The 25,690-nt window shown below is 51.3% G+C and overlaps 2 protein-coding genes across 3 annotated transcripts in view; one reads left to right on the top strand and one right to left on the bottom strand.

Moving 5' to 3' along the window:
• The window catches only part of KCNJ9 (potassium inwardly rectifying channel subfamily J member 9), a 55,723-nt gene that overhangs the window by 16,781 nt on the left and 13,252 nt on the right, over positions 1 to 25,690 (bottom strand). Inside the window, exons 1-2 of one of the 2 annotated variants that reach the window (XM_067728322.1) lie at positions 9,612 to 9,721; positions 6,554 to 6,661 (exon numbers count right to left, since the gene is read on the bottom strand). The gene's annotated coding sequence lies outside the window, so the exon portion shown is untranslated. Of the gene's footprint in view, positions 1 to 6,553; positions 6,662 to 9,611; positions 9,722 to 25,690 lie in introns of those variants that run through there. The other variant, XM_067728321.1, reaches the window with a different exon arrangement.
• The window catches only part of KCNJ10 (potassium inwardly rectifying channel subfamily J member 10), a 32,654-nt gene that overhangs the window by 454 nt on the left and 6,510 nt on the right, over positions 1 to 25,690 (top strand). The window lies entirely within an intron of this gene.

Genomic DNA, 25,690 nt, shown 5'->3' with positions numbered 1-25,690 from the left:
TGCAGTTGCATCACAGCCCTCCAACTAAATACAGTGACCACCACATATAACCATGCACCCTCACAGGCACTGCAGACAGTGCCCCCTCTTCCCGGGATCATCAGGTTACTCCCACTCCCATGCCCAGCCCCTTTTCCCCCTCCCCATGATGTGACATTCACATAGCGACACTCACTGATCACTAGTTCACACAGGGGAAGAAAACACCTACAGCTCAGGTTAGGGAGATGTAGTAGCCTGGTGTGACGGGGACCCCTGCCCGCCCAGTTTCTTCCCTTCATTCCAACTTGCCTCCCACTTCAAGACACCTCTCCCCATTACAACCCTCCGCCCCTCGCCACAGCTGTTTCACACTGAGATCACCTGGAGGAGAGCAGCAGGGTCACCTCTGCTAGAGAAAGAAGGGCAGATTGGGTTCTATAACATCCACCCTCCAGGTGAGACGCCCCTTCCCCATCCCATCCCTTCTCCCCATCAGGAACTAACCAAGGGCACCTGTGTTAGGAAAGAGACCGGTTGGAACTTCCTGATTTGAGGGAGAAGCGTTGAGCCCCAGGATGCATGGAAGGACAAAACTGGGGACGCGTGCGCGTAGGACCTCTTGTATCTTGAGATCTCATGCTTGTTAACGAAGGGCCCCAGGCACAGCGAGGCAGATGGAGAAGTGGGGGTGCGGAAGAAGCCAGTACAGATTTGGACCCCAAAGGGGGCCTAGGCTGAAAGCCTGATTCTGTTGCTTATCGATACGTATTCTGGCTAAAGATTTCTGGCCCGTCTGCCTTGGCCATGGTGCTTGAAATTTTTTTCCCCACCAGAACTGCTTTAGGCATTTCTGGATGGGAGGGAGATGATGATGGGAGACTTGGTGCGCTTCTGTGAGGAGTGACACTTGTTTAGGCATGACGAGGGCCTGGAGTGGGTATCAGGAAACCAGTCTGAGAAGGGACCAGAAGCTACTCTGAATTCCATTCAGTTTCATCTTGAAATGCTGTTGCTAATCTCCAAGGATTTCTGTTCTGTTACGCGTTCCTGGCATGATGGTGGGTACCATCCTGTGCAGGGCTTGTTAATTCCTCATGGTATAGGCTGGGTACAGGGGACCAAGTGTAGAAGCAGCCAAGTGTCCTGGCTTATAGCTAGTTCTTCAGGGAGGAGGAAATGAGGGAGGAGGGGGAGGGAAGGCATCATGCCAGGGAGAGGGGCCAGGGCTGATCTGCAGAGGCAACAGGCATGGCCCAGGCAGTGCCAACTCCTCTTCCCCGCCCTCCAGTCCTTTGGTGGTGGTGGCGAGGGAGGGAGAGAGGGGGTGTTGGGGGGTGATCTGGGCCAGTCCAGCCTCCCAAAGCCTTTGCCAACCTGGGTCCTGAAAGAAGCTGCTGTTTTCTGAGCCATCCCCCCGCCCCCCACCCCGAGCGGAGCAGCCAACTTGTCTCAGTGGATATCAAATGGCAACGACTCCACTGAGTGGAGAGGGCTGGCGGGGGCAGGGTTAGGGTCCCAATCCTTCTGTGGTTCTAATGCAGAATCCCACTGCTGCCCCCTACCCTGAGGGAAAAAAATCTGTCTGCCCAACATCTGCCCTACATGCGGTCTGTGGACACATACGTGTGTGTGGGAGGGTTAGTTGTCCAACTCCTGGCATCCCTCACCTCCTCCCTGTGCCCCACTGAACGGCGCCCCCTCCCCACACCTGCACCTCTGTGCACGAGCTCGTCTATAACTCCAGCCTGGTTGGCTTGGGCTAGAAGGGAAGGGCGTGGCAGAAGACCCAGGGGCTTCCTTCCCTGGTCCTCCTTAGGGACCAGAGAGGCTGGGACACTTGGATCTGGGTGGGCTTAGATCAAGTCCTCTGGGGTCATGCCCGAATTGATGGAATAAGGGGTTTAGGGCTCTGGGGGGTGGGGGGTGAGTCATGCAGAAAGACCCACTTCTACAGAGGAGAAAAGACCCCCTGCATCTTTTAGCAAAATGCTTGGTTTCTGCACACAAGATGGAAGATAGGCCGAACCTCCTGGCGTCAGTGGGGAGGGAAAGAGATGTTGGGCAGTGGAGCCCCTCAACTTTCCTGCCAAGGGTTATTTAGGACGGAAGGAGAAAAGCTCCAGTCTCCCTCCCCTCCCCGGCCTAGATTCTTCTCTTGCCTGACTGGTCAGTGCTACTGTCCGGGTTAATGCCAGACTGTCCAGGATGGTGGTGAGGCCCTGGAAGGGGCAGAGAGAAGGGACAGTCCAAGGCACACTGCTAAGATGAAACTGCAGAAAGATTAGAGATGGGAGATCTGGAATCCAAGTGTTTTAGCACCCAGTGAAGGCTGGTTGGCAGGGGCGGCTCTTGGGAATCAGAGCTTTCTGAGTTTACCACATCGCCCTGTCTCTTCCACAGTCTGCGTTCAATGCTTTTCTCCCTTCATCCAAGTTTAATATACGTGTTGCCACCATTTTCATGGAGACAGTGCATCTGAGTGGCCCCTCTTCATCCCCTCGCCACATCAGAAGCTTGAAAGGGCACAGAGAAAGGGATTATGGGAAAAAGTCTCCCGTGGGTGTCTGCCAGCTGGGAGCTGGATTTGAGGTGGGGGAGAAGGGAGGGACTGGCTCTGGAATGCAGGAGAGAAGCGAAAACTGAATGGGGTGGCCTGGAGAAAGAGGCTGGACAAGCATGGGCTTCAGAGGACTGAATTAGCACTTCAGACCCCTAAAAAGGTGTCGCATAGAAGGAGTGGATATGGCCATTCTGCTCCCCTTCCAATGGCAGAAGACCTGGGGAAAGGATTGGGGCTGCAGCTTGAAGGACTTAGGCTAGATTTCAGGAAGCAGGTCCATAAAAGGAAAGAGATCCGAAATGGAGTTTGGGAAAGAGAGGCAGACCACCTTCTGGACCCAAACTAAAACAAACCCACCCCCAACAAAAAAAGCCCATCATTGGGGGCTTCCCTGGTGGCGCAGTGGTTGAGAGTCCGCCTGCCGATGCAGGGGACACGGGTTCGTGCCCCGGTCCGGGAAGATCCCACATGCCGTGGAGTGGCTGGGCCCATGAGCCATGGCCGCTGAGCCTGCGCGTCCCGAGCCTGTGCTCCGCAACAGGAGAGGCCACAACAGTGAGAGGCCCGCGTACCGCAAAAAAAAAAAAAAAAAAAAAAAAAAAAAAGCCCATCCTTAAGGCTTGTGAGGGGGAGCTGTGAAGCTCAGAGAAGCGCACGGATTATTGCAACAGTTGTCAAGAGGCTTCTTCTGGAGGGAAAGTGCGACCCCACAGTGCTGTCTCAGGGCTCCTTTCTGTTGTCTGAGAGGCAGAGGCGTAGTGGTTAAGAGCACAGCCTTGGAGTCAGACTTCCTGGGTTTAAAATCCTGCTTTCACTGCTTAGTAGCTACAAATGTCTCCTCAGCCTTACAATGGGGCTAATTATAGTTGAGTATTAAAAGACTCGATATTTGTAAAGGGCTTGGAGTGGTGCTCAACATGTTAAAAATAAAAAGTGCAGTTGTTGGCTGCTACGGTTCTCCCACCTCTGACTCTTTCTACTCCCTCATCTTGCCTGCCTCCTGGGCCTGCTGCAGCCCTTCTCTGTGGCTTTTCTGAGGTCTGTCCTAGGTCTCTGTCTCTCCGCCCTTCTAGAGTTTGGGAAGGTGGGAGAATTATCAAGTCGTTTAAGATGAGGTTCCTGTCTTCATTCCAACAAGCTGGGTGTTGCCTGGGTCTCCACGCCCCTGGGCCCTTCTTTCCATGAGTTTTCACCAAGCAGATGTGTTGTCTTCAACTTGGATTCGATAAATGTAACCGAGCTGCTGGGCTTCCCTAAAATAGTCTCTTTCCCCGTCTGGGTGACTTACGTCTTCCAGCCAAAGACACCAGCTTCTCTCTACCCTGACATCTCACCCCTGTCCCTCCATGGCCCTGCCTCTTTCCTCCCTGCCTGCATTTCCCCCACAACTCCGCTCAGGTGTGTGAGTCCATCTCTTCTCTGCCCCCTGATCAGCCTGTTCATCCCGTGAGCCTGGGTGGCCTCCTTAATGATCTTCCTAACTTCCACCTTTCTTTCTCCTTGATTCCCTCTTTACTCCACACAAAATTATCCCTGGAACTGTCGTCATGAAGCATCAGTTTTATCTTGCCCCTTTGCTACTCAGACGTCTCTGTGGGTTTTCAGATGAAAACTCCCAATCACAGTCTTCAAGATACTTTATATCAACCTTTCTCCCATCCCCTCCAGTTCCCCTATCTTTTGGGACCCCCATCAATTCAGACCTTGTTCTGGGGGAGCATATCCCATGGCAATCCCTGAGCCACACCCCTTCCACCCTGGGCCCTCACACAGGCCTACCCCTCCAAGTCCTGCCCCTCCTGCAAATCTCCATCCTTCTGTTTCCCTGTCTGCTCTGCCATCTTGTACCCCTTCTCCTCAGCATCCTGCCTGTTCCTTGTCCTTCGTGTCTATGAATTTGCCCAGGATGACCTGGACAGTGGTAATGTTGGAGGGGACATCCTGTCTCCTACCATAACAGGAGCTCCTCTAGGGTGGGGCCTACACCCCTGTCAGATTGTCGACTCCCTGAAGCAAAGGCATCTCTTCCCTCCCTGGACCCCTCTGCCCCCAGGGCACAGACTGTCTACTGACCAGCTTGACTCTAGGTAGGAAACCTTTCTGGTTGCTAATTCTGAGGGAGGACCCTGACTTCAGAGGTTTAGGAGTGTCCTAGACTAGGGTATATGTAAGACTCTATTATCCAACTCTCTAGGGAACCTCCAGAGAAACTCCTCTCCTGCTAAACTCCCCATCCTGTGGAGACAGTTTTACCCTAAGATTATAAGCAGCAGATTAAGCGCTGCTGGCCCAAACACAAAAATCCACGTGGGTATCCACAGAACCTTTCTCTCCTCGCCAGGGAGGTCTGCTCCTGCCTGATGCTGGGCTTGTCAGTGGGCGTCTGGAGTGGGAAAGGGGCAGAGGCCAGAGTCCAGTCTGGGACAGCCCCGTTGTCTGCAGCATACCTCTGGGTGGGAGCCTGCAAGCTGGGAGACATGTGGGCATAGCTCTCAAGTCGGGTTTGGCCTGACCTTTTAGCGATATATCCTCAGCTCCACCCCCATCCTTTTCCCAACCACACGACCCGGGCACACACCTTCTTCCCACATCTAAATCTCCCTGGTTGACCCTCTGTAAAAAAGACATGGGCAATGGCAAGAGGAAAGGGCGAGGATGTCTGAGTCTAGGGCAGTGGTTCTCAAACTTTTTGGTCTCAGGACCCCTTCACATCTTAAAAATTATTGAAGACTGAAAAGCGCTTTTGTTCACGTGGATTACATTGATAGGTTAGAAATGGGAGGAAACTTAAAATATGCATTCATGCATTTAAAAATAACAGCAATAAACCCGTTTTGCATGTCAATTTAGATGACTTTTTTTGTGTGTGTGGTACGCGGGCCTCTCACTGTTGTGGCCTCTCCTGTTGTGGAGCACAGGCTCTGGACGTGCAGGCTCAGCGGCCATGGCTCTCGGGCCCAGCCGCTCCGCGGCATGTGGGATCTTCCCAGACCGGGGCATGAGCCCGTGTCCCCTGCATCGGCAGGCGGACTCTCAACCACTGCGCCACCAGGGAAGCCCTAGATGACATATCTTTAATGAAAAAATAGCTATATTTAAAAACAGACAAACAAAAGTTTAGTAAGTGGCATTGTCTCACATTTTCACAAATCTTTTCAATATCTGGCTTAATAGAAGACAGTTGGTGTTTCATATCTGCTTCTGCATTCAATATGTTACAATATCATATTGCAGTGTAGCTTCTGGAAAACTCCATTGAACACTCATGAGAGAATGAAAGTGAAAAGAAGCAAATAACATTAGTATTATTATGAAGATAGGCTTGACCTCATAGAGCCTCTGAAAGGGTCTCAGGACCCCCCAGGGTCCCTGGACCACACTTTGAGAATTAACTAGTCCAGAGGAACGTCAGAAAACAGTTTGGAAAAGCCCCAGGTGATTTGAACATCCTGGTTGATCTTCGTTAGCTGCCCATGGTCTTTTGAATGTTTTCACTAGGGAGGCAGTATGGGGTAGTGGTTAATCATGTGGGTCCTGGGGACAGACTACCTACTGGAGCTTGAATCTCAGTTCTACCACTCACTAGCTGTGTAACTTTGGGCAGATTATTAACATCTCTGTGCTTCGGTTGTCTCGTCTATAAGATGGAGCTTTTAAAAAAGTGCCTACTTTTTAGAATTGTTGAGAATTAGACGATGTAACGCTAGAAAAGGGCCTAGCATAGTGCTAAATAATATGAGCTCTTATTAAATATCAGAGCCTTGCCCCTGAATCCACTGCCCACGGGCCCAGGAGGCAGTGCGATGCAGAAGTGACCTTTCCCAAATTGCAGACGCGGGCTGCTTGAACCAGAGAGGAAAAGTGACTTGTGTGAGGTCCCAGGAAAAGTTAACAGGGATGTTGGGCCCTGAACCCAGGAGTTCTAACTCTTAGCCCTACACGTTCCCCACCAGACTTTTTCAGTGGGGGAAAAAAAACCCAAGGTCCTGAGAGGAGGGGAGCAGAACTTACCTTTCCCCCAGCAATCCCAAGTGTACCATCCAGGGCCAATAGGAGTAGAGCAGGAAGCCTTGAGTTGAGGGCGGGTAGCAGGGAGGGACTTCCTGACCTCAACAGCAACTGAAAAAGGAGAAAGCAAGCCAGGGGAAGGCATTCCTTAGCCCAGAAAGTTTTTCCATCTTGCCTTGTGGGGAGCAGTTCTGTAAAGCGGCCCCAGCCCTCTCTCCTAAGGGTTCCTGGCCCAGGGCAGAGGAAGTCTGGGATGGGGCAACACTGCTTCTCCTGGGGTGTCTCTTTCCTGCTCACTGCCTGCAGCCCCTTCCTGGATCATTCCCTCCTCTCAGTCTCCCAGCACTCCAGGCTCCGGGTCCCTTTCCCGGTGGCTCCTGACCCTGCCCTTTGTGCTGTGGCACCACGGGCAGTGCGTGCACCTTGGGAAGGGTGCCAGTGGGGGTGGGGATGAGGCAGATGGGGAGACAGACGAACACACCAGGGGTGAGGGTGGGAGGAGCCAGCCCTGGCTCTTTGGCCTGTCAGCCAAACCCCCCTGAGCTGGGCTGCAGGTACCACCTCGTCAGAAGCCTAAATACCCCAAACCCCAAGCACCCACCCTGAGCAGAAGCATTCTGGAGGGTCAGATCCCACCAGCAGCCCCCGAGCCTGAGGAGCCGGGGCGGGCTTAGGTTTGAGACCTTGCTATCTATTGCTCAGTTTTTCCTCTGCCACCCACACAGTTCCCTAGAATAGATGGGAAAACTGAGGCCCAAAGTGGGTGGGGTCAGGCTGCCCACGTGCTTCTTTCCAGAGTCCGGTTGGGAGGAAGGGGCCTGGCCTCCCACAGCCCCTCCTCCCCCATCCCTCCCAGTCCCCCTGGTTTTTTCCATTTGGAAAGCCCTTTTTGGCTTGTGGCAGGTTTGGGGGCCCTGGTCTAGTCTCCCTTCCCTGTCTCCTGGGCAGTGTCCCCAGGGGAGCCCCCGGGGGCTGAGATCTCTTAAGTCTCAGCCCTGCCCCACCCCCTGCCTCCACCCGCCAGGCCAGCATCCCCCCAGCCCCCGCCCCTGGGCTGTGGGACAGGGAGAGGGCCGAGGGGCTGGCTCTGAATACTAATGTCCTGCCCATTGTCAAAGCCCCTTTGTGCCCCAGAGCTCCATTGAGGCGCCTCCGGGTAGGGCACAATGGGGGCTCTGTCCCCGAGTTCCCCCAAACAGTCACCTGCTTTCAGAGCCTCCCCCCGCTCCCACCCCCACCCGCCCCAGTGTCCGGAGGGCCCAGCGAGCTTGGGGGAGTGGGGCCAGAGCCAGGGGGGATGGGCAGGAGGCGACCCCTCCCCCCCTCCTCCCCGGGCAGGCTGGGGAGATGGGCCCAAGGCCGGGAGAGGCCCCGACTTACAGGGGGCGGGGGTGGGGCGGTCTGTGGATGGACTTGGAATGCAGGTTCCGTGAGGCCGGCCAAGGGGAAGGGGCACTCAGCCTGCCCACTCCTCGGTTCCACATGCCCGGCCGCCGCGGCCCGTGCCTTCCCGCCTCTCCTCCTCCTCCCACCACGAGGCTCATATATGCAGAGACACACAGGCACACGCTCATGCATGCGGCCCCACACACGGCTCCCGGACGCACGCCGGAGCGGATGTGCCCAGACCCAGCAGGCCAACTCAGGTACACAGACCCGCACCGGCCACTCGCATATGCACCAGCACACCCGCCCTCCATCCCCTTTGCACCCCTTCCGCCAGCCTCCAGCCTCCAGCGGCTCAGCACCAGCGCCCCAGCCCCCGACCACCCCCCACCCCGTGCCCTCGCTGCCCCCTGCTGCTCCAACACAGGTTATGACAAGTTTGCACTTGTTGTGACCTCAAGAATGTGGCCCTGGGGCGGGGAATGTCCCGCTGCTCCAGACCGCACTTGCTTATACGTTAACCACGGACACGGTCTCTGCTGAACCGTGAGCACGCCCGCCCCTCCCCCCATCCCACAGACCACAGAGAGGTTTGGTGAGCCAGGACCCCCGCCCCAGAGCGGAGCCAAACACACTGAATGGAGTCATGCGGGAATGACCAACCCCAGCCTGCCCCAGCACCGGCCCAGGGCCACCAGCCCAGGGCCACCAGCCCTTGCATCTGCCCAGTGCACTCAGGGTCACGGCCTCTCACCACCCTGTGAGGTAGATGGCCTCGTTATCATTTCCCCGTTTTATAGTAGGGCTCTGACAGGTGACATGACATATCCAGGTGGCAAGACTGGGACTCCATTCTCGAATGGAAGTCTCTTGCTGCTGGGTGTTTTTCTGGGTTGTGTTTTGCGGGGGAGGGGTCACTATGCCTCTTGGCTTCACTCAGATGACCCAACCCATGTGGAATTTTCACAGAATTATCTTTTGCCCACCTTCTTTGGGAAGAGTGGGGGCATGTTGGGGTTGGAGTGGGGGAGAACAATGGGTACAGGGACCTTAAACAGGATTCTGCATCCAGAAAGAAACTCAAAAGTTCACCTTGACCCTTGACTGCCTCTAGGCAGGGTGAGCCTACCTCCTTTCGTCTCCTACATTCCCATGGGCCCCATTCCCACCTCTGATGGATCACTGGAGAGAGGAGCCCCATGGCCTTCTTGGCCAGGGTTTGGAGTTTGAGATCTCTGTTGATTATAAGTCCTTCACAACACCCGGCTCTGACCTTCCCTGTTAATATCCTATGTCTGTATAAGGATCTATAGGGCATGTCTACGCCTCTCCTACTATTCTGGTCTGGGACATCTTCTGGAAGCCTGGAGCAGGTACCCTAAAAAGGGAAGAGATAATAATAAAAGATAAAAAAAAAAAAAAAAAAGGGAAGAGATGGAGGGCTTACCAGGACCAGGACCCCGAGGATTTGAGGGCTGCTTGCGCGATGGTGTGCTGGGGCCTGGGGTGGTTGATGGGGTCACAGTTGCAGAAACCCCATTAGATGGAGAACTAAGCTGATGTTGGTTTGCTCATCTGCAAATGTTATCGAATGCCGATCTCCATGATGTTTCCCTTACATCAGAATTGCAAAGCCCCCTGCAGGACCCTTCTATGCCTTAACCCCACCGCTCACCTAGCACGCTCCCCCGCTGGCTGCCAGATTCTGCTGAAGCTGCGTCATCCATCTGTTTTCCTCCACGCAGGAACACTCCTCTCCCAGCCCTTATCCTCTGGTGTATTCTTCGGACTCCAAGTGCCCTTCCAAATGTCCCCTGTTGGAGAATGAGGCCTGGCCAAAGGACAATTTCAGCCCCTCCAGCTGCACTCAGGCTCGGGGGGGGGGTGGGGTGGGGTGGGGGGGGACAGTGAGACAGCCACCTCTGAATCTAGTTCTGCATCTAGTCAGTGTCGTTGGGCCACCCCTGCCCCCATCCTTCTAGTCAAAGGAGAAATGTGGATAAGGAATAAGTGGAAAGTTGGGGAAGGGCAGAGAGATTCCCTCCCAGGGTGACAGTAGACCCGCCGCCCCTACCCCCAGGCCAGGCTTCTCTATGTGAGGGTCAGAGGTTGCTCTTCAAATGTGGAACCTGAGAAGGAAAGGGAGTGGCGAGGACCCCTGTCGGGGAAGGTGGCTCAATTCCCTGAATATGCTCAGAAGCACAGGGTGCCTATGGGTCTCCATCTCCACCAAGGGTAAAAATAAGAACAAATCCCTTAGGCAGCAGCAAGTAAGTTTTGACTTAGCAGGAAGCATTTCCTGGGTATAAGGGATTCGCAGGCAAAGGGGAAGGATGGAAAGAGGTGGAAGACTCACTCCCCCGATGAGAAAGAGAGGCCCAGCTTAGCCGCCTATTAAACAGAGGTTGGGTGGCCTAGGAGACATTTCCAAAGGGGCTCAGGGCCCCTGTGGGCCATGGACTTCCAGCTGTCTCAGATAACTCCCTTGATCATTTCCACAGCCCCTAGCAGAGAACATCATTGAATCTGCCCCTTCTCAACGGGCCCGCTATCTGCTGTTTCTTCCAGCTCTTCTTGTTGTCATATTTCTGGGCCAGCTGCTGTGGGGCAAGGAGATTCCTGAGGCCTGCTGATGGGAGGCGCACACTGGACACCCCTAGGCTGGGGCTTTGATTGGAGGGGAAGAGCTCAGTGGATAATGCTCCCAGGTTGGCCCTTCAGGACCCCAGGGTTAAGAAAAGATCTGGTAGGAAGAGAGAGCTTTGGGATGAAGAAGAAAGTCAGGGTTATTGCTCTGATTCTGGTGCTATAAGCCGGCTGTGTGATTGTGGGAAAGTTACTCAACTTTGCTAAACCTTGGCTTCCTCTTCAGTGAAATGAAGGGGTTGAACAGGATGACCATGCGGGCCTCCCAGCGCCGACATGCCATGATGATATGGTGGCCAGATGAAAAGTGCAGTTTAAGTGGGCCTGGGTTCAACTTGCAGTCACCTCTTCCTTACTCGTGGTCCTTCTGGACAAGTCAGCTAACCTTTCTGAGTCTGGTTTCCACACATTCACATGAAGGCAATGGCATTACCCACCTCTCAGGGAGGATAGGATGACGTGGTACGTGGAAACCCAGCACAAGGGCTGAGGTGGGGAAGTCCGCAGCACGTGGGGACACAGAGGGGCAGCAGCTCACACTGGGGCTGTGGGCGTCTGGAAGGGCTTCTCAGAGAAAGTGACATCTAAGGCGAGGCTTGAAGGAAGGGTAGAGATCGACCAGGTGGAGTGGGGAGGGGAAGAGTGCTTCACGGAAGAGGCCCCATTGTTTGCCAAGAACTGTTGGTAAGAGAAGGCATGGCCTGTTCAAGCACTGGGAGAAGCTTAGTGTAGCTGGCGGGCAGAGGCTGTGTGTGAGGGGTGGGTGGAGGACCGAGAATTCTGGTGCTGGAGAGGCCAGCTTATTACATACTCGGTCCCACCTGTCATTCTTGGGGCTTACGAGTTGGGATCCCTCCACTTCGCCTCCATCTTTCTTTTCCTACTTTTCTTTCTCCCAAGCTCAGTCCTCTTGTCTTTGGTCACGTGGGCTCCAGGAAGCACTGGGCTTCCCAGGAGGACCTGGTCGGTCCAGGGAGAAGCTCTATCCACAGTTGCCCGACTCTGGACCAGTTTGGGGTCCAGGTCTGGAGTTTTCCGCCTCTCTCCTTTCCCATGATGAAAGACGGATCTGCCTCCTGCAGAAGGCTCTGGGTTTCTGGCATTGAGGCTCCGTGCTAAGCACTGAGTACCCACGGTGGGCCCTCCCCCACCTGGCGCCTCCCCCACCTGGCCCCTCATGAGAGAGAGACACGAGAGTGTTGATGGCAGTGGGCTGAGGGCAGTGTGGAGTGAGAACTGAGGGAAACTAGAGAGAAGACAGCTCTTCAGCCTGGAGTAAAGGCGGATGGAGAGACCGAGTCAGTGCGCACAGCTGTCTGAAGGTTGACGCTTTAATGGGAAGCTCGGAGGAAGGACTTCCCAAGGATGAAGCAGGTCACATACCAAAAAGGGAGACTGAGGGAGGGAAAAGAAATGTACAATATCAATCCTATGGGCTCTTTTAAGCCAAAAAATACTTGGACAAAGCTCTATACTAGGCACTGAGGAGGTCACAAAGATGAACAAAACACAGGCTAGGAAGCAGTTCAGAAATGATTCTCCTGATTGACAGGAGAATCATTGACAGGAGGGGGTAACTCTCCTGCCTCCCCGCCACCTACACTGCCTCTTGGACCGTCCACCGACTAGGTCCAAGGCCTCCCTCATCACAGCCACACAGCTTCTAAGATCACAGATGAGAAAAGGTATAGAGAAGGGGGCTTCAGCCGGGAGGTAGGTCAGCCTCCCTCTCTTCTCTCAGGTGGGGAGCCCCACTGGTTCCAGGACCCTAAGGAACCGGTCCCATCAGGTTGGCCTCTCTCTGGTTTCTCAGATTCTGGTGGCAGATCTGGTGACAGCTCAGTGGCTCCCTGGCCTCCACCCCAAAAACCTTATCTTCTGGGACCTGGCCATCCTGGGCTCTTTAAAAAATTAATTTTTTTTTTTATCATTTCTTAGTGAGTTATTCTCTTAAGGCTCCATCAGCAGGTGGAATGGAAGACCCCTCCCACCCTGATGCCTTGGGTAACAAAAGCATTATCCTCCTTCAGTGCCTGCTCTGTCTGGAGGACCCGCACATCAATGCCTTGTTTCCCGAGGTACTCCACAGTTGATGAGGGTACCTTCGAGGCCTCACTCATCCCCTGGCCAATAACAAGGGTCAGCACGCCTTTCTTGACAACTTCCTGCACATCTGCAGGCTGCACACCAGGAGAACGCTCAGTTCTTGTTTCTCTCCAGCCCCAAGCCTGACTTCCCCCTGGCCACACTTTGCAGCCCTTACAGATTTTAGTAAAGCCTGGTACCTTCATTTGCCCCCTATGAGAGGGAAACAATTTCAGGGGAAGAAGGAACTTAACCGAACTCCCATGCCCTCTCTTTTCAGAGTTACGATCCCAAACCTCTCCGTGTTTTACCCCTCATCCCGGGCTTTGAGCAGCCTGCCAGCTGGCTGGAGCCCCCAAGGGGAAGCAGGAGGGCAAGGGGCCAACGAGCATGATGTAGGAACTGAGTTCTGTGTGTCATCCCTCACTAAACACCTTTCCTACCTCTCGGCAGGTTGAATGGGTTTTGGAGGGAGCTTCACCTTGGGAATTATGATGGAATTACAGGGAGGTAGGATGAAGGAGGTGGGCTGGAAGCCTCCTCCAATTCCAGGGCTGTAGTAAGTCCTACCGCATGAATCACTGTTACCCTGGAGAAAGGACAAATAAGGCAGGAGGTAGCTGGAGCGTCACCGAGCCCACGTGGGTGTGGAGAGGCCGCATGAGTGAAGGTCCCCGGGACTTGGAGACAGAGGGTCCGGCTTTGCCATTAAATAAACATCAGCAAGTTACTTTACCTCTCGGAGCCTTGGTTTCTCTAATTTGCTAGTTATTTTTCTTTCATCTGCAAAGTAGGCTAATAATAATATCTTATGTTTGCATACAGGCCTTACAGATTTCACATACTTTTATCTCCTGTAATCCCAACCAAACAATGGAAGGTTTTATTGCCTCCTTAGGTGAGGAAACTGAGCCCTAGAGAGATGAAGAGATTGACTGAAGTTCCCATAGCAAGTAGATGGCACAGATCTGGATGGCAAATAGTGGGAAAGAAGGATAGATAGGGAACTTTGGCTGTGACCCAGACCTGCCAGGATAACAAATAGGTTTCATTTGTGAGGCTAACTGCATTGGATGGAAAACGGCTCTCTGTATCACCATGCTGGGAAAGATTCTGAGGTTCAGTGAGGAAAAAAGTACTGTGATGAATTAGTGATATCTGTTAAGGGCAGGAGGTGGGGTAAATGACGGCCCAGACGCAGTTGGTTGGCATCCCTAGCCTGGAATCAGACCAGGGATTTCATGTCTAAGTCTTTCCTCTATACTAATCAATTAGGTTAAATTCAAAGGCACCAGCTTGACAAGAGAACTGAGGTGTAGTCTCTGCCTTCAAGGAGCTCACCATCTCTCAAGGACAGAGGCGTGCTATATCGATGATGTGGCAAAGCGTCCCGGGAACGTAGAGAGAGTAATGAGGGCATTTTAGGCAGAGAGACCTGCTTGGTAAAAGCATGGGGCCGTGCAAGTGGGGTGCAGACTGCGTTTGAAGAGCCAGTGGCAATTCTATATGGCTAGAAGATGGGGTCCATAGGGAAAAGTACCAAAAGGAGAGGCTTTGGAAATCAAGGTGGCATCAGATGGTGGAGGGTTCTGAATGCCATGTCTAGAAGTTTGGGTTTTACTACAGAAGCTGTGGAACTCCTTGAAGGATTGAGAGCCAGAGCGATGGGATGTAATTGTGTTGTTGAAAGGCACTGCGGCAGCTGAGGGGGTGGAGGTGAGGGAGGCGAGGCTGGGGGTGGGAAGACAGGAGATCATTGCAGCACTTCAGGTGAAAGAGAACTAGGGCAGCCTCAAAGGAGTTGGAGAGAAGCCCACAAAGGCAGAATTGATAAGACCCAGTGACCCGCTGGATGAGCGGCAAGAGAGAAACCGAGGGCGACTCTAAGGTTTCCAGCCTGGGCACTGAATGGACGGTGATGCTGGGAACAAGAGGGGAAGCACAGGAGAGACTCCCTTCTGAGTAGAGAGGATATCAGTCTGAACACGTTAAAACTAGACTCTCCAGTTAGAGGGAGCCTGTAAGTGTTGGTTGTACAGGGCAGAGGTGAGGGGAATCTGTGGGAGTGGTTGAAACAGCCGAGGAAGGGAGAGCAGAGTGGTTAGAGATGCCAAGGGGGATCCCTGAGAAACACCAACAATTCAGGGCCCGCGAGAGACCACAGCAAGAGAGATGGACCAAACCTAAAGAGACCGGGAGGAGAGAGCCTGGAGGACCATGTCAGAGAGTGAAGATGAGACTCTGCACCGTTAGTGCTGACCCCACCCAGTGCTCTTGGTACGTCTGTGCACTTATCTAATTCTCCCAGCACTCTGGTGAGGTAGATATCATTAGGCCCCTTTTTTTTTGCAGGTAAAGGAAAAGGAAACTCAAAGAGTTTAAGTGATTTGCTCCAAATCCCAAAGCCTAGAAGTGGCAGGGCCACTAATGAGCTAATCAAGGTCTCCAAAATCAGTGGATCCCCACCACATCTCAATAAGAACCGAAGGACAGAGTGTCCAGGGCAGACAGGCTGGCCATCAGTCTCACATGATGCAGAGAGACTGCTGGGGTCGAGGACTGAGAAAACGCCCTTGGCTTTGATGATTGGAAGGTTAGCTGTGACCTTGGAGAGAGATTCTTGCGGCTCTAACTGCCACCAGCTGGCTGTGCGGATCAAGTGGAATTGCGTCTAATGTGCTTCATATCAATGCAGAGCCTGGGAGTCTGAAGGAGGCTGATGCTGTTATTTTTACTGTTATTAAATATTGGTAAATTGGACCACTTGATATTGCTGACATGGGACCCGTTCTTTAAAACTGGTGATTTCATATGGTTCAACCTAACAGTAAAAGGGGGTGGGCTGGGGTTGGTGGGCAGGAGAGGACAGGAGAAGGCAAGCCGCCAGGGCAAGGGCAGTCCCATGGGGCTGGGGAGCCCTGCCCCCTGGTGGCGGGGAGGTAATCTTCAGCCCCAGGCTGAGGATCGGTGAGGCTTGAAGTTTGCAGGAGTCCCTCTCATCTCCTCCGCTCCCCTCCAGCCATCTGTATAGTCTTGCCAGCACCCTCTCCACTAAGTCCAGCTGGGCATGGGGGTGAACTCTCCCTAGGGGGCTCTGTCTGGAAGAATACTTCTAACCTCTCAACTAGGGTGATCCTCTCAACCAGTATCTTTGGGGATCAGTTGGGTTCTCCCCTATGGAGAAGCCAGGAGCCTAGGCCAGGTGGTGACTGATTAAATAGAGCAGGCTGACACACGAATAAGAGGTCTTCAACAGACCCCTTGATCATCGCCAGCCCAGCCCCTCTGAAATCTCCCCCAGTATGCTTGGGAGCCCTTTCAGTGTCGCAGGTCTTACTGATAACAGTAGAATAACAATGACAACAGAAGTTATTTGTACTAATGCCATTGCTTCCAGCCGTGTCTTAGCACCTGGACTGATTTTTCTGGCTCTTCGGTCAAGGTGAGGAGGGATGGGTTAATGTCTCTGAGATGTTCCTCTGGGGTGAGGACCCAGATGGGGCCAGGCCTGCAGGCTCTTGGGATGGCTGGAGCTGGGGCTGAGGAGGCAGTGGTGCATCCTTTGTCCTCAGCTGAACTCTGCACAGTGCCAAGCTTCTCAGACAGGACCAGGATGTGCAGCCCTGCAGCCCTACACAATGGGTAGGCGCAGGTGCTGTGGCCGCTGTGGTGACTCAGAGAGGGAGCGTGCTGGGGGGCTGGGGGGGCTGGAGGGTGAGGAGGCAGGTGCATCAAAGAGGCAGTCCCCATGGGCTGCGTGTGCCAGGAAGTCATCCTCCCTCTCCAGCTGGGGAAAGGGGGGTCGCTGAGGTACCCCACTCTGGGCAGTTCTCTGCAGGAACACTGTTCCCTTCTCACAGGGCACAGAGGCACTGCCTGGGGATTGGGGCGGAAGAAGGGGCAGTGGTCCCAATCAGCCCACACTGACAGGACGGGTGGTGTCTGGACAGAGGCGAACATCTGACATGGCCCCATCTCTGTGTTCTTCCCTCTCTTGACCGGAAAACACACAGGGGGGTCAGAAGGGCCAGATGGAGGTCACAGGCTCCCAGGAAACGCTTTGAAGGCTTTTATCCTTTCTTTTGATCAGTCTATGAGAACTTTCCAAACGTTGACACAAGGGAAGAAAAGCCTATTCTTCCTTGGGCCAGGGCCTTGTGTCAGGCCGAGGCTAGAGGATGGGAGGGAAGGGGAAGGAGACTGGAGGGTGAGAGGCAGAGGCAGCAGTGACTCAGCTGGCAAGGCAGGCCCCCCGACACACACACGGCCCTTTTCTTCCCCACCTCAAGATTTGTGTGCATCTGGCTCTGTTTCTATTTGTTTGTTTTCTTTGGGGCAGGACAGAAGGGAGATTAATGAACAAAGCCATCAAGTTTAAAAAGAACCCCAAACCCGACTCCATTCTTCTCCCAACCTTGAGGGCTTACATAATCCCGCAGTGCTTTTCTTCCAGGCCTTCCTTGACACCCGTCTCCTTTCTCCTCTCTTCCCCCCTCTCTCATTAAGAACACTTGAGAGCCCAGAAATGCTCCTTTTCAGTCCCCAGTGCAGCTGATCTCCTCCTGGAGGCCTCCAAGGCCGCTATTCAAGTTGGAGTTGGTATCCAAAACAGAGATAATATGGTTGGTGAGAGGGGGCTGAGTAGCAGTCTCCTGTCTCCACCAAGGCCAGTGGGAGGGATGAGACGAATCTGTATTGGGAGGGACACAGGCTGGATGTGGACATTTAAAACAGGAAATGACCTTGAAAACCCTCAAGCACAGAGCCTCCCAACCTGACCCAGAAACAGGTTGTGAAGGGCAGAGGGAATTTTACCCCAGAAGACACAGGGATGGGCCATAAGCTCCCACACACTGGACATCCTTGAAATCTGTTTTGTCTTTTAAATTATGTAAATTTTTCATTCTACTCCATCAGACATCGTTTGTTTAATATTAAAATAAGATTTTCCCTCAAAACCCTTGAGTAAAATTGATAGCTCAGGAAAATACATTAAATTTAATCCTGTGGTTCTGAACACCTCCTGGCACACTACTTTGAGAAGTGTGGAGCTAATCCAATGCCCTTTTTCCACAATTAAAGATATAATGGCTGAAGAGCTTTAGACACCTACCCAAGGTCACTTTTAGTCAGAGGCAGAGTTGAGGCTGGCACCTAAGTCTCTTGCTTCCCAGTCGAGCCCACTTTCTACCAGATAATGCTGCCTTCTTAGTTCTGTCTCCAGGATGCTAGGCTTGGACACGTACCCAGCTCAGCTGTCTAAGATGAGTGTGGGCTTAGAGACCAGCCCAACCTCAGGCCCGGGAGCTGGTCATGCTCACAACCTCTCTGTGTGCAGGGCTGTCTCAAAACGTAGCACTTGAGCATGATGGGCAGTTACTGGGACAGAGAAGGAGCTGGTACTACCACTTTCTATTTCTATCTCTACCCCCCAGTGACTGGTTCAGGTATTCCTGTACCTTCAAACCTAAAATAATCGGATTAGTTCATAGCTATAGTGGGAACGCCTCCTGTCTTCCTAAAACTGCCTTCCTTTCTGATCCTGTTTCCAAACCCCTAAATCAAGAAGCTCTTTTCTGGAGGGAAGAAGCAGGGAGAATAGAAGGTTGTGGGGCTTAGAATGCCTTTACTAATGCAGGCACCTAGGCTTCGGGTTATGGGTGGAGATACAGTGTGACGCAGAATTTGAAGGTCCGAGCTGCGATTTGATGGATAGCATAGTATTCTTCCATATCACCATCTTCCAAAATCAGATTTCTAGGAGGCTGAAGAAACTCTTAGGGGAAGAAGGGATGATCCAGACAGATGTGCAGGGAGTGAAAAGACAAAGAGGACAGTGAAAAGGAGGATAGAATCAGGGAGACACATTTTGGTAACAGCCAGCATGAAATACGAGCAAGGCAGTGTAGATGATAGAAGAGATGAGAAGAGAGTTGGGAGCAGAGCCCAAGAGAAGGAAATGGGGAGGATAAAGACCTGCCATGCAAACCTAGGAGAGGAGCACTGAGATGGAACAGTCATAACAAAAGAGTATCACCGCTAACCATCAGATGCACCCTGGGTGTCATTGCTGGTGAATTCTTCACACCTGGCTGGTTCCTGCTAGACTCCTATCATGCGCTAGGTGTCCATCTTCTCTGCTTGTTGAGTGTGGAATTTGCTCATCAAAGGCAAATTCAGTATATAGTATTAACCTGAAGCTACAGTGGAAAGGACTTTGTAATGCAGCCAGAGCTAGGTACTAATCTCAGCTCTGCTACATATATGTTGCATTGCCTGGGCTCTCTGAACCCCAGTTTCATAAGTAACTGTGAAGATAAAAACTCTGTTCCCCAGAGTTGTTGCAAAGATAAAATGTGAAGTGCTGGTCTAAACTAGGCATTCAGTAAATGATAGTTGCTCTCCTTCTTTCTTCTTCCATTTCCTTGAACCAAACATCAGGAAGAAGTACTCCATGGTCAAAAGAGAAAACTCACCCAGTGGCTCTGTGAAAGGGTATGCGGCTAGAGCACCATGAAGAGGAGGCCAAGTCCCTGCATCTGGTCCCTGTGGGAGGCATGGGGCTCCACACCCACGCCGTGTGGCTCTCACCCTTCATTCTAGTGGCCACAAGGCAGGAGGGTGTTGTGGGATCAGAGCCCATCATTGTTTTCCCGATTTGTCCTGTTAAGTCTTTCATGTGCTCCCAACACTTCAACCAAAATGATTGGCTCCTATCCCCTGCTGGCCCTGAATCTACTCAATGCTGTACCTTTTGCTTGTACTGCTCCCTTCCCTGGAGGTGCCTGCTCTTTGACACCCCCAAACTCCAGTCTCCAAGGGTCCAAATCTTGCCTATCCTTCAGGCCCAGTCCCAATGCCACCTTCCTCTATATAATCTCCCCTGAGTGAGACAGTCAGGTATGGAGGAAAAAACTCAACTCCTGGTTGTGACTTACTCATAACAACCTAGTAATAAGTGGGGATAATAAATGGGGATAATAACATTCCTACAGGGTTGTTTGAGGAATTATATGAGCTAACATTAAAATATCCCCAACAACTTAGCCCAGTGCCTAGCACCTAACAGGTTCTCAATCAGTACACGTTCGTCACCTTCTCAGCCCCACCCCCTTGAGCTGGATGTCACCTTTCCCTTTGCAAAGTCCCTCAGCACTTCATGGGTCCCTATTCCACGGCACTTATCACTTCTTGCCTGTTATGTGGTTGTCTCCCTTAATAGACTGTAAGGTCCTCAAGGCCAGAGTCCACACCTAATTCACCTCCATAATTCAAGTGTCTTGTTTAGAATCCGGCACCCTGTAAATGTGTATTGTATAAATGTATGAAAACACAACTGAGACTGCATGGATCTTCCTGTGTGGTGGGCAGCATCATTACAGATGAGGACATTTGGTTTGTTTGTGTATCTATTAGTGTCTATAATTAGTTAGTGGGGTTTCTGTGGATACAAGGAAAAAGAGAAAACGTCGTAAGAAAAATCAAGAGAAGACACAAACAAGAAGGGGGAGTGAGAAGGCCCCAGAGGGAGAGAGGCCCTGGACCAGAGTGAAGTTCCATCTGTTGTACCCAGGCCAAGAGCTTCCACATATCCTTAGTCCTCCTGGAGGATGGAGTCCGTTCCCAGTGCTCTTAGATTGGCCCCTACACCTGGAGTGATTTGGGAGCCCCCTTCTGCTCATTTATTCACTCATAAACTACTTCTTGAGCACCTACTCTGTGTCATACATTGTGTTAGTCGTATATCAGACTCATCAAAACGTGTTATGGCTGAATCCTTATTTTAAGAAGCTTCTTTGTAGTAGAAGACACATGCTATACCAAGTAGATGTGCCGTAAGAGATATAGATGGAGATATATATAATACATATATTCAGAAAAGAGAGGCCTTACTTAAGGCTATGCGGATCAGAGAAGGCTTCCTGGAAGAGGAGTCATTTGAACTGGGCTCTGAAAGATATCATGGCTATGTAGAGACAAGGAGAAAGGGAGGTCGGGAAAAGAGAAGAGCATGAACAATCACGTGAAGGCAGGAAAGCATGGGTGTATGCGACAGGGAGCAGGGGACAGTTGGTTTGTCTGAAGTTTGCCATAGGAGAGATGAGGCAGGAAATAAGGCCGGAATGAGGTGTAGAAGCAGACCATGCAACTGTGTCAGACTGAGTTTGGCTTCTCTTTGATGGCTAGTGGACACATTATCTGTCAAACCTAAACCCAAAGGTCGAAGGGATTGAGTTGGGGAAGGATTTTGGAGATAGTTACAGTATAATGACAAGTGGAGTTTGGAGGCAGAGAGGTTTGGGAGGCCGAAGGTCTCGATTTACCAAGTCACATCGTCTCTCGGAGCTTCAGTTTCTTCATTCATAAACTAAGGATTGTCATCTTAATACCTTATAGGAATTCCGTGAGAATAAAATGTGAAAGTGCTTTGTGAAGTGGATACATGTGTACTGATTTGTGATCAGAGGTGTAACTGGGGAAGAGTGATCCAGTAGTAGCGTAGGAAGGATTTGGGGAGAGAAAGAATAGAGACAGGAGATGTGTAGGAGGCTGATGATTCAGCAAAAAGGTGTGAAGGACCTAAAGTAAGACAGTGAAATGAAGGGGAAGAGACACAAGTAACCCACAGCTCGTGGCATCCAGTGAATATTGAGATGAGATGAGGAAGGAGGGGAGTTTGAGATAATCCCTAGATTTTCAAAGGATGATGGCACTGTTAACTATTTAGGAAACGAAAGAGAGGCAGGGGTAGAGAAGAAAGGGTTCATTCACACGTGGAGGTGGATGCATTTAGGATTCGTGCTCCAAAGCTTCTTCATTCAGGTTGCTCTTGCCACAGAGAGAACAGATAAAGCTCTCTGCTCAGGGCTGCTTCCCTGCCCACCACCCCTCCCTACCCCAGCCTGACAGGTTTCAGGAGAAGGTGCACAGCTCTAACCTGCCCCCTCCACCACTGCCCCGCGGAGGGGCTGAAGCATCCTTTCTGGTCACTCAATTTGACAGAGTCTGCCCCTATGCCCACAGCTATTCCCAAGCAAGGCTTGTTTTCCTCCTTCATCTTCCAGCAAAGGGGACAGCGAACCCAGAGGGAGCTGGGACCAGTGCCTTGGGGCTTGCTCTCTCCCACCTTCAGAAAAAAGAAATCGCAAACATTTGCACATGAGCAGAGTCCGTGAGGCAGACCAAGGCTGCAGCTCTGACTCAGGCCTCTGTCTCTCTAAATCAGGCTTCCAGTCATCCCTTTACTCAGACTTTCTTAACAAACTGCACTTGGTACTGGGGAAACAGGTGACGTTCACAGTCTGTGGGCTTAAATTGAGAACTCACAGATGGCAAACAGTGGTAAACAAACCATTGCAAAGCACGACGATGTTTGAAAATAGGAATGTGTACAAACCATGCTTAGTAAACCCATGCTGGGGGCGGGGAGGTAGAGGAGATGAGCTGTTTCTTCGAGGGTCAGGGAGGCTTCCAAAGGGGCAACTAACACTTGAGTGAGTTTTGAAAGATAAGCTGGAGGTCATCAGGTGGGCACGGAGCGGGTCCAGTGCAAAAGCGGGTCCAAAGGTAGAAGGGATGAACAGCGAGGTGCTTTGTGGAGCTGGAGTCTACGATACGTGTGGAAGAGTGGCAAGACCAAAGCCGAGAAGGAGGCAGAGACCAAATCATGAAGGGCCTTGAGTGCCATGCTCAGAGCAGTGGGGAGCCGGGGATCAGTTTTACTCACAAGAGGAGTGTCTGTACTGCAGAGCAGTCCTGTCCTCAAGAAGGGCTCTGATAAATCCATTCATTCTGGAGAACAAATGACTCAGGTAAAGAAAGCTCTAGGTCAGTCTGCAGGCAGGAAGCAGAAGGAGGGAGAGGTATTTGCTGAGGGAACCTGCTGGACATCACTGTAGGTGTGTCTGGCATTTGTTTTAGGGACTCGTTAGTTTAATTTTTAGAGGAGAAAGAAGGTGATTGTGTCTGTTTCTCTTCTGACCACTCAGAGGCTGCTTTTGTTTTCAGAATTCTTCAGCTCCTGTCCCTGGTATCTGGCTGGGACTGTTTTGGGGGAAACAGTACCCTCTAGAGGAGAGAGTTTGTGTGTTTCAGGTGGGGCAGCAACAAACCATTTCCAGAACTCGGGCCTGCTCCCTTCCCAGGGGCCCGGGGGGGTGGAGTGTGGCTGATTGTTTATCTGCTGCTGACTCTCACTACCGGGGAGAACAAAGCTGCCTGGCTCTGGGAGGTGCAGCAGATAATAGCTGGAGGAGGCAGATACAAAGGCTGGCAACAGCAGGCACACAGCTGGAGGTGGCAATCGCAACAAAGAGGTCTAGCCAGTACCAAAATCTCCAGTGCCCCGAATCTGTAGCCTTAACGCTGGGCTCTGGAAGCTCCGGGCTCTGTCTTCTCTGTCTCAGCTGTGATCCTCTATACAGGGGACCACAGAGGCACCTCCTGAAAACAAGAGACTGTGAGAATGAACCTGGGATGCACAGAAGCAGTTGCTACAATTTAAAAGTTCTGGATCAGAAGCCAGAAGACCTGGGTTCTGGTTCCAAAACTACTTGGAGCAAATCTCTCTGAACCTTAGTTTCTAATGATGCCTTTCCTACTTACCTCATGGTGTGGGGGTCAAATTACATGTTTCATAAACTGTAAAATGATATATAATCATAGACTATTATCTTGGGAACGATAAGCAAGACTTTCCTTGGGCCCCAAGAGCTTCCATTTCCCCAGATATAGAGTCTCTCTTCGGCACAAACAAAGCTAGGGCTTTGATGTGGGATCTCTGGATGTCATGGTAGAAGGGGCGGGGTAGAGATGGGGAGGAGGCAGGCATCTTGATCCTCTATGAATGTAGTTGGAAACTTAAAAACAATCTTTAACCTTCCCACCCAAAACTTTAATCTCCTCTCTAGAATCTCTGCAAAGCACTCGTCCAACCTGTCCTTGAACACCACTGGGGACAGGGTACTCTCTACCTTTTGAGATGCTCTTTCTACATTTGTTACAATGTTCTTCATATCAGTCTGGAATCTTTTTCTCAGTGGTTTGAGCTCACTGGTCCTGGTTGTTCCCCTTGGAGCTCAAAGAACAAATCCAAACCTTTGTTCACATGGCAGCCCTTCAAACCAAATATTCTCACATAGCCTTCATATCCCTCAGATCGTCTCTCCTCCCAAGTAAAGTTCCCCGTTTCCTTCAAACACGTCTCATATGATTTGGTTCTGAATCCTTTCATGTCCTGATTGCTCCTTGAGACTCAATACTGCAGATGTGGGATCAACAGAGCAGAATCAACTGAATCCTTATTTTATTCTAGATACTTTAATTCAACTAAAGCAGCTTAAGATTGCATTGCTTTTTTTGGCAACCAAAACATGTAGATAACTCACACTGGATTACTTTCTGTTAAAATGCCTAATTTCATTTTCATGGTTCTGCTTACGAGATCACATCTTTCCAACGCAGAACTTGCTCAGGTAATTTTTGGACCCAAATGTAATCAAACATTTATCCTTTTTGCTCGATTTGGCCCACTCCTCTGCTCCTTTTGGATCCTAATTCTGCCTCAGACCTTTCATTTGCAGTCCGTCCCAGCTCTGTGTCATCTGCATAACTGATGGCCATGTGTTCCATATTTTTGAATAAAATTAGTGTTAAGACCATCGACTAGAGCAAGGCCAAAGATAATGCTCTGTGGTACATTGCTAGAAAACTGATTCCAGGCTATCATGATCCGCTCACCAGCAACAGTGATTTTTTATTTTTTTATTTTTTTTGCGGTACACGGGCCTCTCACCGTTGCGGCCTCTCCCGTTGTGGAGCACAGGCTCCGGACGCGCAGGCTCAGCGGCCATGGCTCACGGGCCCAGCCGCTCCACGGAATGTGGGATTCTCCTGGACCGGGGCACGAACCCGTGTCCCCTGCATCGGCAGGCGGACTCTCAACCACTGCGCCACCAGGGAAGCCCTGATTTTTTAAGTCACCTAATTAGAGAAGCATTCTGTTCATTTTTCTCTGTCGTATCCCCAAGGACCTAACTTGAGATCTTGTCAAAATCTTGCTTAGATGCACTTTCTCTGTTGCATTTCTCTGATCTGCCAATTTAGTAACCTTGTCATAAAAGGAAATTAAGTTAGCGTGATGTGATGTTACTTGTTCTTAGTGACCCCAGACTGGGTCCTACTGATAACTACCTTTCCCCCACTCTGCCCAAGAATTCACTTTCTTAATGTTCCATTCTAGAATCTTGCCTGTGGTTGATACCTTATCTGTTTGTCTGTAGTTTGTGAAATGTACTTCATTTTTCTTTTTGAAAATTAAAATTATGCTCACTTATCCACAACTTTCCAGCACTTCCTTTGTTCTCTAGAATCTGTTTTAGATTCCCCTGTTCCTCAAAATCTCCTGTAGAGGTTTCACATCTTTTCGCGAGTTTGAGGGTCAAAGGAGAAGGCATGCTAATGTGTAAACTTTGAATGGTACATAGATGCAAGCTTTGTGGTGGTTGTTTCTTTTATTAATATTACTACTATTGAGTACTGAATGGGGCTTCACTTGGGCTCTAAATAAGAATTCTTCAAACTTCAGAATTACAAAGCCTCCCTCTTGCTTGAAAGTAGCCAAGGATATTGGGAAGTGGATGGCATCCAGTTCTGGCCAAGAAGTCTCATGTGTATGGAAGTTCCAAGTGCGTGGTGTAAAATGGGCTCCAGGTTGCCTCTGAATATTCTGGGATTCTCGTCTGTTGGTGGTTTCCAATTTCGTGTCTGCTTGGGTGGATATATGAATGGACCCAAATAATTTAGAGTTTCCCAGGGGTAAGGCCATGGGAATACAGAATAAGGGCAGGGTGAAGGAGAATGATAAAATGCAGTGGTATAGACTTTTCGGAATGGAGAACGTGATGAGCCACTCTGTGTTCTCCAAGAAGAACTAAAATTCCCCAGAGGTCACCTGCTCCTTCCCAGAAGGTCTGGCCATCAGATCCAGAGTCCAAGGGCTCAAGTGATTGCAATTCTTTCTCT

This window comes from Pseudorca crassidens, chromosome 2, assembly GCF_039906515.1.
Source record: "Pseudorca crassidens isolate mPseCra1 chromosome 2, mPseCra1.hap1, whole genome shotgun sequence".
Classification (NCBI taxonomy): Eukaryota; Metazoa; Chordata; class Mammalia; order Artiodactyla; family Delphinidae; genus Pseudorca; species Pseudorca crassidens.
The sequence above is the reverse complement of the archived record's forward strand: the minus strand, read 5'-3'. Positions and strand labels throughout refer to the sequence as shown.